The sequence below is a fragment of the Capricornis sumatraensis genome, chromosome 7 (genome assembly GCF_032405125.1).
Source record: "Capricornis sumatraensis isolate serow.1 chromosome 7, serow.2, whole genome shotgun sequence".
NCBI lineage: Eukaryota > Metazoa > Chordata > Mammalia > Artiodactyla > Bovidae > Capricornis > Capricornis sumatraensis.
In genome coordinates, this window is record NC_091075.1 from 15,200,480 (window position 1) to 15,215,582 (window position 15,103).

At 40.5% G+C, this 15,103-nt stretch overlaps 1 protein-coding gene across 2 annotated transcripts in view; it reads right to left on the reverse strand.

The window, feature by feature from the left end:
- Positions 1 to 15,103, reverse strand: part of ANK2 (ankyrin 2) — a 247,787-nt gene that overhangs the window by 189,887 nt on the left and 42,797 nt on the right. The window lies entirely within an intron of this gene.

Consider the following 15,103-nt stretch of genomic DNA (forward strand, 5'->3'; position numbering starts at 1 on the left):
ATAGAAGCAAGGTCCGATGCTGTAAAGAGCAATATTGCATAGGAACCTGAAATGTCAGGTCCATGAATCAAGGCAAATTGGAAGTGGTCAAACAAGAGATGGCAAGAGTGAACGTCGACATTCTAGGAATCAGTGAACTAAAATGGACTGGAATGGGTGAGTTTAACTCAGATGACCATTATATCTACTACTGCGGGCAGGAATCCCTCAGAAGAAATGGAGTAGCCATCATGGTCAATAAAAGAGACTGAAATGAAGTACTTGGATGCAGTCTCAAAGACGACAGGATGATCTCTGTTCGTTTCCAAGGCAAACCATTCAATATCATGATAATCCAAGTCTATGACCCAACCAGTAACGCTGAAGAAGCTGAAGTTGAACGGTTCTATAAAGACCTAGAAGATCTTTTAGAACTAACACCCAAAAAAGATGTCCTTTTCATTATAGGGGACTGGAATGCAAAAGTAAGAAGTCAAGAAATACCTGGAGTAACAGGCAAATTTGACCTTGGAATGCGGAATGAAGCAGGGCCAAGACTAATAGAGTTTTGCCAAGAAAATGCACTGGTCATAGCAAACACCCTCTTCCAACAACACAAGAGAAGACTCTACACATGGACATCACCAGATGGTCAACATCGAAATCAGATTGATTATATTCTTTGCAGCCAAAGATGGAAAAGCTCTATACAGTCAACAAAAACAATACCAGGAGCTGACTGTGGCTCAGATCATGAACTCCTTATTACCAAATTCAGACTCAAATTGAAGAAAGTAGGGAAAACCGCTAGACCATTCAGGTATGACCTAAATCAAATCCCTTATGATTATACAGTGGAAGTGAGAAATAGATTTAAGGGTCTAGATTTGATAGATAGAGTGTCTGATGAACTACGGAATGAGGTTCGTGACATTATACAGCAGACAGGGATCAAGACCATCCCCATAGAAAAGAAATGCAAAAAAGCAAAATGGCTGTCTGGGGAGGCCTTACAAATAGCTGTGAAAATAAGAGAGGCAAAAAGCAAAGGAGAAAAGGAAAGATATAAACATCTGAATGCAGAGTTCCAAAGAATAGCAAGAAGAGATAAGAAAGCCTTCTTCAGCAATCAATGCAAAGAAATAGAGGAAAACAACAGAATGGGAAAGACTAGAGATCTCTTCAAGAAAATTAGAGATAACAAGGGAACATTTCATGCAAAGATGGGCTTGATAAAGGACAGAAATTGTATGGACCTAACAGAAGCAGAAGATATTAAGAAGAGGTGGCAAGAATACACAGAAGAACTGTACAAAAAAGATCTTCACGACCCAGATAATCACAATGGTGTGATCACTCATCTAGAGCCAGACATCCTGGAATATGAAGTCAAGTGGGCCTTAGAAAGCATCACTATGAACAAAGCTAGTGGAGGTGATGGAATTCCAGTTGAGCTATTTCAAATCCTGAAAGTTGGTGCCGTGAAAGTGCTGCACTCAATATGCCAGCAAATTTGGAAAACTCAGCAGTGGCCACAGGACTGGAAAGGGGCAGTTTTCATTCCAATCCCAAAGAAAGGTAATGCCAAAGAATGCTCAAACTACCGCACAATTGCACTCATCTCACATGCTAGTAAAGTAATGCTCAAAATTCTCCAAGCCAGGCTTCAGCAATATGTGAAAGGTGAACTTCCTGATATTCAAGCTGCTTTTAGAAAAGGCAGAGGAACCAGAGATCAAATTGCCAACACCCGCTGGATTGTTGAAAAGGCAAGAGCGTTCCAGAAAAACATCTATTTCTGTTTTATTGACTATGCCAAAGCCTTTGACTGTGTGGATCACAATCAACTGTGGAAAATTCTGAAAGAGATGGGAATACCAGACCACCTGACCTGCCTCTTGAGAAATCTGTATGCAGGTCAGGAAGTAACAGTTAAAACTGGATATGGAACAACAGACTAGTTCCAAATAGGAAAAGGAGTATGTTAAGGCTGTATATTGTCACCCTGCTTATTTAACTTAACTTATATGCAGAGTACATCATGAGAAACGCTGGACTGGAAGAAACACAAGCTGGAATCAAGATTGCCGGGAGAAATATCAATAACCTCAGATATGCAGATGACACCACCCTTATGGCAGAAAGTGAAGAACTAAAGAGCCTCTTGATGAAAGTGAAAGAGAAGAGTGAAAAAGTTGGCTTAAAGCTCAACATTCAGGACACTAAGATTATGGCATCTGGTCCCATCACTTCATGGGAAATAGATGGGGAAACACTGGAAACAGTGACAGACTTTATTTTCGGGGGCTTCAAAATCACTGCAGATGGTGACTGCAGCCATGAAATTAAAAGATGCTTGCTCCTTGGAAGGAAAGTTATGACCAACCTAGACAGCATATTAAAAAGCAGAGACATTACTTTGTGCACTAAGGTCCATCTAGTCAAGGCTATGGTTTTTCCAGTGGTCATATATGGATGTGAGAGTTGGACAGTGAAGAAGGCTGAGCGCCGAAGAATCGATGCTTTTGAAGTGTGGTGTTGGAGAAGACTCTTGAGAGTCCCTTGGACTGCAAGGAGATCCAACCAGTCCATCCTAAAGGAGATCAGTCCTGAATATTGATTGGAAGGACTGATGCTGAAACTGAAACTCCAATACTTTGGCCACCTGTGTGAAGAACTGACTCATTTGAAAAGACCCTGATGCTGGGAAAGATTGAAGGTGGGAGGAGAAGGGGACAACAGAGGATGAGATGGCTGGATGGCATCACCGACTCGATGGCCACGAGTTTAAGTAAGCTCCGGGAGCTGGTGATGGACAGGGAAGCCTGGCGTGCTACAGTCCATGGGGTTGCAAAAAGTCAGACATGACTGAGCAACTGAACTGAACACATGTGCACACATCTACATTGGGTGTGCATGCAGTGTGCACCTGTGTTTGTGTGTGTATGTGTACACGCACACTGCTCTACATTACAAGAAAAGCTTGAAGACCCGAAACATGAGAGCATCTTGGGAAAACAAGATGTTGTTTCAGACCAACAAGTAAGTTAAAAAGCTGATAAAATGATCATTCTAAAAGAAAAATGGTTTTTATGATATGTCTACTCGAATTTTATGAAATAAAATTTCAGAAATTTCATGAAATTTCAAAAGTAATTTTCATTTTAGATGAGTGTTGTGATGTAAATAAAATAAATGACATTTGCACAAACAAGATTTCTTTATTTTGAAAATACTGGCAGAATCACAGTTAAATGACATCCACATTTTGAGTTCTAAGAAGGGTTGTGGTATAGTAGACAAGACACATGTTAGGGACCCAATCCTGTCTCTCTTATTACTGACAATATAATTTAGTTACTTCACTAGTATAAAATGGGGACATTTCCATTCTGCTTACTTCAGATAGCTACTTAGAAGAGAACATAAAATAATGTATGTTTCTGTTGTCTGGAATCTATGAAGTAACATGCAAGAGTAGGTTAGATGCAAGTAGTAATAAATTCACACATATTCCTAAGTCTTTCCTTCTGTTTTCTATCACAGACATTTGGCTGAAGGATGATGAGCTGAACTGAGTATTTTTTCTTTCATGAAATGGACCGCAAGCAAATGGCATTCTCGAAGTCAGATGTTGAAATCGAATTTCACTGGGCTAAAATCATGGTGTCAGCAGCACTGTATTCCTTCCAGAGGTTCTAGGGTAGAACGGTTTCTTTGCCTTTTCTAGCTTCTAGAGGCCACCTGCATTCCTTGGCTGGTGGCCCCTTTCTCCATCTTTAAAGCCCACAGCACAGCATGTGCAAACCAGTCTTGAGTGTTTGGGGTCTAACCCATAATGTTTACCTGGGCTGGGAAAATTATTAATTTAAACAGAAATGATTATTTTAAAAAGTATTTTGAATTCTGTGTGCTTAGACACACACATACACACACACACGTGTTTAACGCACTGCTGTCTATGTGTGTGCGAGTGTGTGTGTGCTCAGTCACTCACTCAGACATGTTTAACTCTTTGCAGCCCGATGGACTGCACCCCACCAGGCTTCTCTGTCCATGGGATTTCCCAGACAAGAATACTGGAGTGGGTTGCCATTTTCTGCTTCAGTAGTTCTTCCCAACCCAGGAATTGAACCCCTGTCTACAGCATTGGCAGGTGGATTCTTTACCACTTAGCCACCTGGGAAGCCTCATTTTTATTTTTTTAGAATCCTAATGAACCCCCAAAAAGCAGATGGGAACCTGGTCCTTTAGTAGCCATCCTGTCAATAATTCAAAGAACTGCTATTTTACTTCTGAGTTTTAACTCTCTAAACTTAAATATCATTTTCACATGGTCTTTGGTTAATTTAATTTTGTAAGAAATGATAAATTATTTTAGTATCTGACTTGTGCTGAAGCAAGACAGCTGATTTACCGTGACACTCACAGACAGAAAATTACTTGAGCTACTTATTCTAATATCATGGTTTAAAGCAATTTAAACATTACAAGTCAGCAGCAAATCATTTAAATAATAACTAAAACTTATTCAAATTTATACCCTTGTCTTAGGCTTGACTCTAACCTTTTAATTGCATAAACTCATTTAACCCTGAATGGAACATTATGAGTTATGAACTACCTGGTGATTCTAGCTCAGAAACAATACTCCACTCCTACAATCAAGATAAAGGCAAACTATATGGGCCCTTTATTATAATTTTATTTCACTTCCTTTAGACCTCAGTTTCTCATCAACTGTTATTTGGTACTTTTTAGAATAAAAATATCTCAGCCTTTGATAATAAGTCAGCAGTTAAGGAGAAAAATGATTTCCTCTAGGCCTCTACACTTACAATGTCTAAATATGTCAAAATTAGAAATGAATTCTATAAAGAGTTCTAGACTGTTGTGTCACGTACATGCCAAACTTAGGTGGTTAAGCAGGTTCAGTGTAGTTGATCTTTTAAGTTGTATACAGTAATAAAATTCTTTGGTTCTTAAATAACAAGTAATGAGAGTATAATTTCCAGATAACTTAAAGAAAGTATCCTTGAGATGAATAAATATACAAGTCTTCCCCTTGTATATTTATCACTCATTTAACTTTTCAATCAACTCACCTTGACAGAAAACTTTAAAAACATGGCTCTTCTCCTTCTGACATTGAATTTATCAAGATTAGAAGCAGGGGAAGGAGTCTACATCAGAATTAACCAGCAATCTCTTTTTTAAAAAATGAAATGAAAAAACTCCCCTAGTAGGACAGCCTGAATTGGATGTGCATTCAGGGGTAAAGGGTAAAATTGAAGTGAGAGAGGGAAAGAGTGGCAGGATCTCCAAGGGAAGGAAGTAACACAGAACAGATCCTTAAAAGGTCCCACACAGTTCATTCCAGTTGCGCCATGTCCTGCTACTGTTAAACCTGGCACAGAGTTTTATATTAATATAGACTAGAGAAAGCTTAAATTCAATAATTAATAATAACTGAATATCAATTATTCAACTATTTAAACAGTTTTGTACATGCATTATATGCCAAGCATCATTCTAGGTACCAAGTCTACATTTCAAGGTACCCATAAAAAAATCTAGAAATGTTATTAGGGAATTAATAATTAATCATCTCTCCCCCCATTTTACAATTTTAATTAAAAATAAGCCAAATTTGGCTTTCTGGGCTCTACAAGACTACAGCAAGAGAGAGGAGGGAACCTTCAAACAACAAAAGTTAGCTTACAGCAGTCTTCTAAGCAGCTCATCATCACTCTGCTTTACATCATAATAAAATTATTCCTGCAATTTGCACTTGGTATCAGTTTCAGATTTGTCTCAGATACACTCACTGGCTTAGTCGCTTTATCCTTTGCCCAACCACAAAATTTGTTTCTTTTCACAATTGATTGTATTGTGTGTTTCCTGTTTATCTTCTATGAGAAACAAGGTTTCTCATGAACAACAGTCAAATCTATTCAACCTTGTAAACTCTACACCTAACATAGTACCTGGAACAAGAGGAAGGACACCAGTAATGTTCTTACAATGAATGAGCTAATAAATATTAAGTGCCATGCAGAGGTAAACAAGAACTAGCTTAATTCACCCAATAACTGCATTTTGTCAGTAAATGCGACAGGTGCACAGACAAGTCAGGGACAATTACATCCACCTTTAGCCTTTGGAAATACAATCAAGAAAAGTGCACTCTCTGAGGCTGAAGTTGTTAACATTAACATATATACCAGCAAATCAGACTCTGAGATAAATACTTAAAGAGGTTTCTCTCAACCTGAAATCCTTGGATGTGCTCTTAAGGATCTCTGAATTCTCTGAGAAATTTTTTAATTTGGCATTTTCATGCAAGTGCCAATCTTAAAGTTAATAGACATATATGCTGGATCATCTGAATAATCACATTTAATTAAATACCATCTAGCAATTTCTTGTTCTCATATTCTTGATTGATTCTCAAGGGTCATTTAAAGGAACATGAATTTTTAATGCAGTATTTCTGAACCTGAAGCATACAGATATATTCTCACGGTTCTCAAAATAGTCTCCTTCTCTAAGTAGAGGAAATATGGCCTCGAGAGATGGTTCGTAAACATAACCTAATGAAACTTGGGTTGCTCAAATTAGAAAGTAGAACAGATGCTTGAGGAGGCAAGATAAGAACTACTCAGCCATAAAAAGAAACAAATTTGAGTCAGTTGTGAGGTGAATGAACCTAGAGCCTGTTATAGAAGTCAGAGAAAAACAAATATAATAATGCATATATATATATATATATATATATATGGAATCTAGAAAAAGAGTACAGATGAACCTGTTTACAGGGAAGAAATGGAGATGCAGACATAGGGAACAGACCTGTGGACACAGCAGGGGAAGGAGAGAGGCGGGACTGATTGAGAAAGTATCATAGACATCATACACTATCATGTGTAAAACGAAGCATGTAGTAGGAAGCTGCTACGTAACACAAGGAGCCCAGCCTGATGCTCTGTGATGACCTAGAGGTGTGGGATGGGAGAGGGGAACGAAGCTCAAGAGGGAGGCCCCTGCATATATGACTGATGGGGGCTGTTGTTCAGCAGGAGCCAACACAATGTTGTAAAGCAATTATCCTCCAATTAAAATAAAAGAACCTTCCTAAGCATTAGAAGCTTTACTATGTCCCAGAGAATTATAAATTACCTGAACTGAATACTGACAATATTGATCATATTGGAAGGAATACACTTGTTAGAATTTATCCAGAATTTGTCCATCCAGCTACTCTGCTGCTGCTGCTGCTGCTGCTAAGTCACTTCAGTCATATCTAATTCTGTGCGACCCCATAGACAGCAGCCCACCAGGCTCCCCCATCCCTGGGATTCTCCAGGCAAGAACCCTGGAGTGGGTTGCCATTTCCTTCTCCAATGCGTGAAAGTGAAAAGTCAAAGTGAAGTCACTCAGTCGTGTCTGACTCTTCGCAACCCCATGGACTGCAGCCCATCAGGCTTCTCCGTCCATAGGATTTTCCAGGCAAGAGTACTGGAGTGGGTTGCCATTGCCTTCTCCGTCCAGCTACTCTAGCTTGAGTGAAATCAGTAACTGTGCCCAGCCCAACATTTTTGTTAACTTCTCTCCAACTGCAACTGACACAGCCATAATTTGTCCCCTGAATAAGTGTGTGCAACACAGTGGGTTTTCTCTGATATCATTTGAGCCTAAAGTAGTCTTGCTTTGAGGAAGAGAACTACACTGTGAAGGTTATTACATATATAAAGTACATAGACAGTGACGAGCATGTACCCGGCACGCAATAAAGTATTATTTAATACCACAGGTATTATTTCCCATTTCATGACGGGGTAATATGAGATTCAGAATGATTTAGGAGAATGGCTCAATATCCATATTTATTCAATTATTCTTTAGTGAATATTAATTGGAAACCTATTGTGTGCCAGTCCTTCCAGCAAAGTGCCCTTTTCACTAAACAACACTGAAGCTTAAATTTTAGCTTATAAATCATTCTTTGTGAGCTGGTTCATATAAGTCAGTAACCACATTTCGATTGCTATACTTCATGGACTTCTCTTTTTTAAACCCCTTAATCTTTCTATGCTGTTAATGTTCCAAGTTTTCCGTTTGTGGGTTGTGCATTCATTTCTTTCTGCGTTCTGCTAAATTGTGAGCTCTGGATACAAATGGTTAATAAAGATATAGTGCCTTCTTTAGAGACATAAAAATCCCACTAAAAGGAGTCATTTAAAAAGGCTATAGAGATCATAGCTAGTTTGTTTTTCAAATTAATAATTTCAAGAGAACTTGAACAGCAAACCTCTTAAGCAACTTCTCTTTGGTTGCTTTGGATGAGAAAATATATTCTCATCTCCCTGATAAATTGCTTCCTTCCATCCCTATCTCTCTCCCCCGCCTCCCATGGGCACCTTTGCTGTCTTCCTGCATTCCTTAAGAGAAATATCACATCACAGGTTCTCCAATAAACCTCTTTCCCAAGAGCAGTAGCATCCTTCTCTCACCCCAGCAATGGGTTTGTGTACATGATCAGGTGCAGGGTTTGATATCAGATTGTCCTCACCGCACTCTCTACCCTGCACAAAGTACTTGTCTTCTTTGTATTGTTGGTAACTTTTTTTTGGTGGTGGTGGTGGTAGTGAAGGGCGTCAGAGGAAGGGAAGAGCCAGGCATTACCTTTTCCAAGGTGTGCCCTTATGAGCCCTTGTCCATCTGCATTTTAGACTCTTTTATCCTACCCTGAAGACCTTTCATTTCTGAGGGAAGAGACCGAAGAAAAAACAGTATGGTACTAAAATCAATCACTTACATCAAGTTATACACCTGTACATACACAGGCTCATCAACAGACAGGTAGCTCCCGATCATGTCCATTTCAATGGACAACCACATGGAGCTGCTGAATTCTCGTCTACATGTCTGTTTTCCTCATTTCTAAGAATCTGAAGAAGTTGCCATCTGAAAACAGGGTTTCCTTTTCTTTCCTACTCCTTATCCATAAGAGAAGACTTTGAAGACTAGAGATCCTAGGATTGGGGGTTGCTCCTTTACAATCATCAAAACACACTCACACACAGGAGAAAGAGAAAATTATGAGGGTAGACAGGCATGGTCAAGGCCTGGGAAATGTCTATAGACGAGTGGGAAAAGACTGGAATTAGTGATTAGCAAAGAAAGAGACTGTTAGACCAGGAGTGGGCAAAACCTCAGCTACTGCAGAAGAGCTGGCTGATTTTTAATGGCACAAGGAAAGAAACCAAGCAGAAAAATGACTAAGCAAGAATGGCATCTAAATACACCTCACTTCACACACCACCTGTGTTTGGCTGCTGTGAGTATCTGAAGAGCTCTATTGCATACATGTTTGGATAAAGATCTTCCCTCTCTTGACCCTCCACAGCCGAAATCAAGGCGGGACTCCAGAGCTCTGTGGGCTCCTGGTTAGACTCCCCACTGCCTCATATCTTTTTCCAGGCAACTTTCACTATCTCACCATCACTATCTGGCTGGGACTATATAAACTAAATTTAACAGAACTTACCATACCCTGTATCTTTGTGTATGCCAGTCACCAGGTCAATCCTCATCCCTCCAAATGCAACCCCCATATGCGTCCCTTTTTCTGATCATCTCTGATTACCTCCCATATTCTGAAACTCCTACACAAGGTCTTCTAGAACACATGCATGTGGTTATTAGCAGTGTCTCTGTGCCTTAAATCTCTTCTCTGAACATTCCTTTTAACCTTTCTGTTCTAACAAACTCAAAACCCCTGCTTCCCTGAAGCCCACTCAAGTGATAATATTATATTTATCCCCCATGCCCCAGTTAACCACTGGACTTGGTGGAGCTGTGCTGAGGCTTCTTGCTCCTCACTGCTCTTCAAAACTATTTTTCCTTCTCCTTTTACATAAATCTCCAGATGTCATCAGCCTGTATCTTTCAGATTCCATCCTCATCTCTTGAAGATTTTGCTTCTAGTTTATTGCCACTTTTTCCAACAAACATGAAGGTGGTTTTTCCAAAACCACTGTCAGGATCCTGACTTCTCTATCAATAATGTTTCCTTCTCTCTACCTCATCTACTCTCTCCACAGTCATATCCAGTAACAGAATCTTCCTCCAGGATTTCAACTTCAAGCATCGAATCTGTTCACTACCATTTACTCTCTTGCCAATCTCCTGACCCAAATCCAACAATCCTTCAGTCCCTGACACCTAGAGTCTGCTCACCTCTTTACTGTGTCCATTTTCATTTCTTTCCTCACTCAGCCTAAATTCCATGCATAATCTTTAAAATAATTTTATTCATTCCATTGCAGGCATCCTCAGTTGGCTTGATCTTCTCTAGCTACACCATACATGCTTAGCTGAACCACATTCCTGGTGACAGACCTCTCCCTCTGACACCATGTCTGAATGCAGCTGCAGAAGAACTCATGCATACATGCTTGCTCATCATGCTGCCTGGCAATCATACTGTTACTGTTTCTCCCATTCCCCTAGGTGATCATTTCACATCTTCTCTCTCCTCAATCTCCAATACCACCTCTCTCCCATCTCTCCTCTCTGCTGATGACCTTCATTCAGATTTCACTAAAAAAAATAGAAGCAATGAAAAGAACTTCCATTCCACATGCAGCTCCCAGCACCTCCTCTGAAGTGCTTCTTGCTCTTTTATCCGTAAACCCTTCCCTTTTCCTGAACTAGCCCTGTTCTTAGCAAAGGCCAACTCCCCTTGTGTATACCAGGCCCCATCCCCTTTCACCCACCTCAGGCCAGCATCCAGCATTTCTCCCTTCTCTCTCATCCCTCATTGACTTTTCACCCCTCTGCTTATTTTTTCCATTAATGAGACAAAAACGCTATACTTTATCTCATTTTTTTTTTAAAGCCTGTCTCAATTCTACCTCCTCTTCCAGCTCCCTCCTCTGTTTTCTCCTTCCCTTTATAGAGTCCCTGCAGTAGTATCTGGTCTTCCCATTTCAACTGAATCAATCCCAGTCAGGCTTTCACCCTACCAGGCAACCAAGAAAGCTTTAATCAAGTCATTAGCTATCACCACTTTACTAAGGCTCTTGTTCCCTCCTTCAGGTTATCTGAACAGTGTTTTACAGAGCATTTTTCTCCACCTGAAAATAAACCTTTCACTCGGTTTCCTGGACACCACACTCCAGGTTTTCTCCCACTTTTCGGGGCACTTTTCTCCATTCTCCTTCCCAGCTCCACCTCATCTTCCTGACCTCTAAGAGTTGGAGTGTCCCAAGGCTCAGTCCTTGGACCTCTTCAGTTTTCTCACATAATTTTCATATATTGTTTTGGGGACATGGTCCACCTTCATGGCTTTACATATCATCTATAACACTGAAAGCTCCAAAATATGTATCTCTGGTAAAAAGCTCTCCTCTGAACCCAAGACTCATATGCCCAACCACATGCTCAACTTTTGGATATCAAATAGATGAATTGAACTTATATTCACAGCTGAACTTACGATTATTTCCTTAAACCTACTCAAATCACAGTCTTTCCCATCTCAGTTAATGAAACTTTTAACCCTCACTATTCTTGTGACCCCAGCCTTCATTGCCGACTCCTATTGTTTCTACTCATTCTACTTCGCTGCTTGGCAACCGTTCACTTCACAGGCGGTGCAGTGGTAAAGAATCCACCTGCCAGTGCAGGAGACACGGGAGAGTCTCGGGTTTAATCCCTGGGTTGGGAAGATCCCCTGGAGAAGGAAATGGCAACCCCTCCAGTATTCTTGAGTGGAAAATTCCATGGACAGAGGAACCTGGCAGGCTACAGTCCGTGGAGTCACAAAGAGTCACACACAACTTAGCAACTGAGCACAGACACACACAACCATTCGGTTACCCTTCATCACTCTCTTCCATTCTCCTAGAAGATTATTTCACAACTTCTCTCTCCTCTCCAGTAACAAATCTTCAACCCTCATGAGTCTCCTTGCAGCCCAATATTCATCCCCAATATCTCTCTTTGGCTCCCAGACTACATTAAATCCATCAACAACATTTATCAGCTCTATGTTAAAAATATATCCAGACTCCAACCACTTCTCATATCTCTCCAATCTGATGCCTTAGAACAGAACACCTCATCTCTCACCTAAGGTATTACAGAAGTGTAACTAAGATCATGGCATCTGGTCCCATCACTTCATGGGAAATAGATGGGGAAACAGTGGAAACAGAGTCAGACTTTATTTTGGGGGGCTTCAAAATCACTGCAGATGGTGATTGCAGCCATGAAATTAAAAAGGTACTTGGGAGGAAAGTTATGACCAACCCAGATAGCATATTCAAAAGCAGAGACATTACTTTGCCAACAAAGGTCCATCTAGTCAAGGCTATGGTTTTTCCAGTGGTCATGTATGGATGTGAGAGTTGGATTGTGAAGAAAGCTGAGCACTGAAGAATTGATACTTTTGAACTGTGGTGTTGGAGAAGACTCTTGAGAGTCCCTTGGACTGCAAGGAGATCCAACCAGTCCATCCTAAAGGAGATCAGTTCTGAGTGTTCATTGGAAAGACTGATGCTAAAGCTGAAACTCCAATACTTTGGCCACCTCCTGCAAAGAGTTGATTCATTGGAAAAGACCCTGATCCTGGGAGGGATTGGGGGCAGGAGGAGAAGGGGACGACCGAGGATGAGATGGCTGGATGGCATCACGGACTCGATGGATGTGAGTCTGAGTGAACTCCAGGAGTTGGTGATGGACAGGGAGGCCTGGTGTGCTGCGATTCATGGGGTCGCAAAGAGTCGGACGCGACTGAGTGACTGAACTGAACTGAACTGAATGCGTGCTTCTGTGTAACATTCCCTCTTCATAAAGTATTCCAAAGCATTTGCTCCTTCTGAGCTTGCTCCCTTTCGATTTAAGGGCTACTTTTCAACATAAAGTCAGTTTATGCCCCGTCTTTGCTATTACTCCTAATCAATCCTCTTCCCTCAAGTTAAAGCCAAAGTTCCTGAAATAGCCTATACGCTCTTTGGTGCTGCCTCCGGCTCTCCCCTGACCTTCTCTTCCCCTCCCTCATGCTAATCCAGCTACACTGGCCTCAAACATACCAGGCACGCTCCTCACTTGGGGCTTCCTCTCTGCTAAGGCTTCTATTAAAAAGCACTCCCTGGGACTGACATATATGCACTACTGATACTATGGGTAAAGGAGATAACTAACGAGAAGCTACTGTCGAGCTCGGGGAACTCTACTCTGGGCTCTGTGGTGACCTAAATGGGAAGCAAACCCCCCAAAGAGGGGATATATGTATTTATAGCTGGTTCACTTTTCTGTACAGCAGAAGCTAACCCAACATTGTAGAGCAACCACACTCCAAGAAAAAGTAAAAAATAAAATAAAACGTACTCCCTCCAAACAAGCCGAGTTTCCTTGTTCAACTCTTCCAGGTCTTCTAACCATCCCGCCTTCAGTAACATGCTGCTCCCCACCCCCCTCCCTTTCTTCGTCCTGGCTGTATTTTTCTCCTTGTCATCGATTGCCATCTCTCTTCCCACATACTTTACTTTTTCCCTTGGTGACCATCTCTCTCCTCTCAGGCAGACTGTAAGCTACATGAGGGCAGGGTTCTGCCCCTCCCTTCATGGCACCTAGAATTCTGCCTGCCACATAGTAAACATATAATATGTGCTTGAATAAACAGATCCACAGATGGTAAGCTTGCATTCAGACTGGCTGAAAGGCTGCTATGAGGGTAAAATCTGAGATGACCTAGGGAGGAATGAGCAACTGCCTGGTTGTTATGTTTCAAAATCAACATCTTTTAAGATATAGAAAGCAAGCACTGAAGAATATTCTTAGAATATAAAGTGTTCTGTTCAGTCTAAATCACTTAGCAAAGTACTTAAGAAGACAGTGACAGGAATAATCTGCAGGAAGCTACCCTTGGGAGTTTTTAAATGAAAAGTGTGAAAGTGTTAGTTGCTCAGTCTTCTCTGACACTATGCTACCCCATGGACTGTAGCCCACCAGACTCCTCTGTCCATGGGATTCTGCAGGCAGGAATACTGGAGCTCCCCTTCTCCTGGGGATCTTCCCGACCCAGAGATCGCACTTGGGCCTCCTGCATTGCAGGCAGACGCTTTGTCATCTGAGCCACCAGGGAAAGCTGTTTTAAAGTGAAAGAAGAGTTACATTTCAAACATTTTGTAAATCTGGGTGGTTACACATGGAAACAAAGCTTTTTAGAGCTATGGAGAAGTAGCTGAGGAAAAGTTTCTATTGGAATTTCTTTACATTGAATGACTTAACTCTGAAACTGAAAATTCTAAGTGCTCAAATTATTTGGCAGACATCATTCAAATCCAATTTGAGTCAACACTACTCAGTATAAAGCAAGAATTAGTGTTAATGTATTGAAGAAAATCAGAGAATGATGCAGAATCCAATAACAAAAGAGTGTACCTAACCTGAATCAGAAAAATGCACTACCTTTTGCTTCCTCTAAAAGAGGTGTCACAATGAACTCATAGATATACACCTAGATTATTTGTACAAATATTTGTACCTCATTTCACTTGTTAGAAAACTGTGTGTAGTTCATTTCATATTCCATTAATTTTATGAATTCAGTTCTCAGCTATTCATTTTTCTTTTTATCTTTATAAAGTCCCAGGCTAAAAATTGTTTTTGGCATTTTTAAAAAGAAGTTCTGACCAGATGGAGCCAAATGACATTCATAAAAAAGATTCTTGTTCCAAAAAAGATTTTAGTTTAAAATAACCCATATAAACAGTAACTGTTACCAAATTGCTACTAAATGGGATCTTTCCTACTTGATGACACAGGCTATGATAATACCTTTTATGTTCTGCCTGTGAGAACCAGCATTACTTTTACTAAAGCTCAGGTTGAGAATCAATATAAAAATATTACACTGGTACAAGGATTATAATTTGCTAATAATTTTAGAATTCTTGCTCTGTTAAGCATTTTGCAAACATCATATTTAATTATCATAAAAGTCCTATGACTTCAGTGTTGTTATGATCGCTATTTTGAGAAAACAGGTCTTGGAGAAGTTGACTGCCCAGGGTCAGGTAGCTGAGAGGTGGCTAAAATGAGAATTTGGATT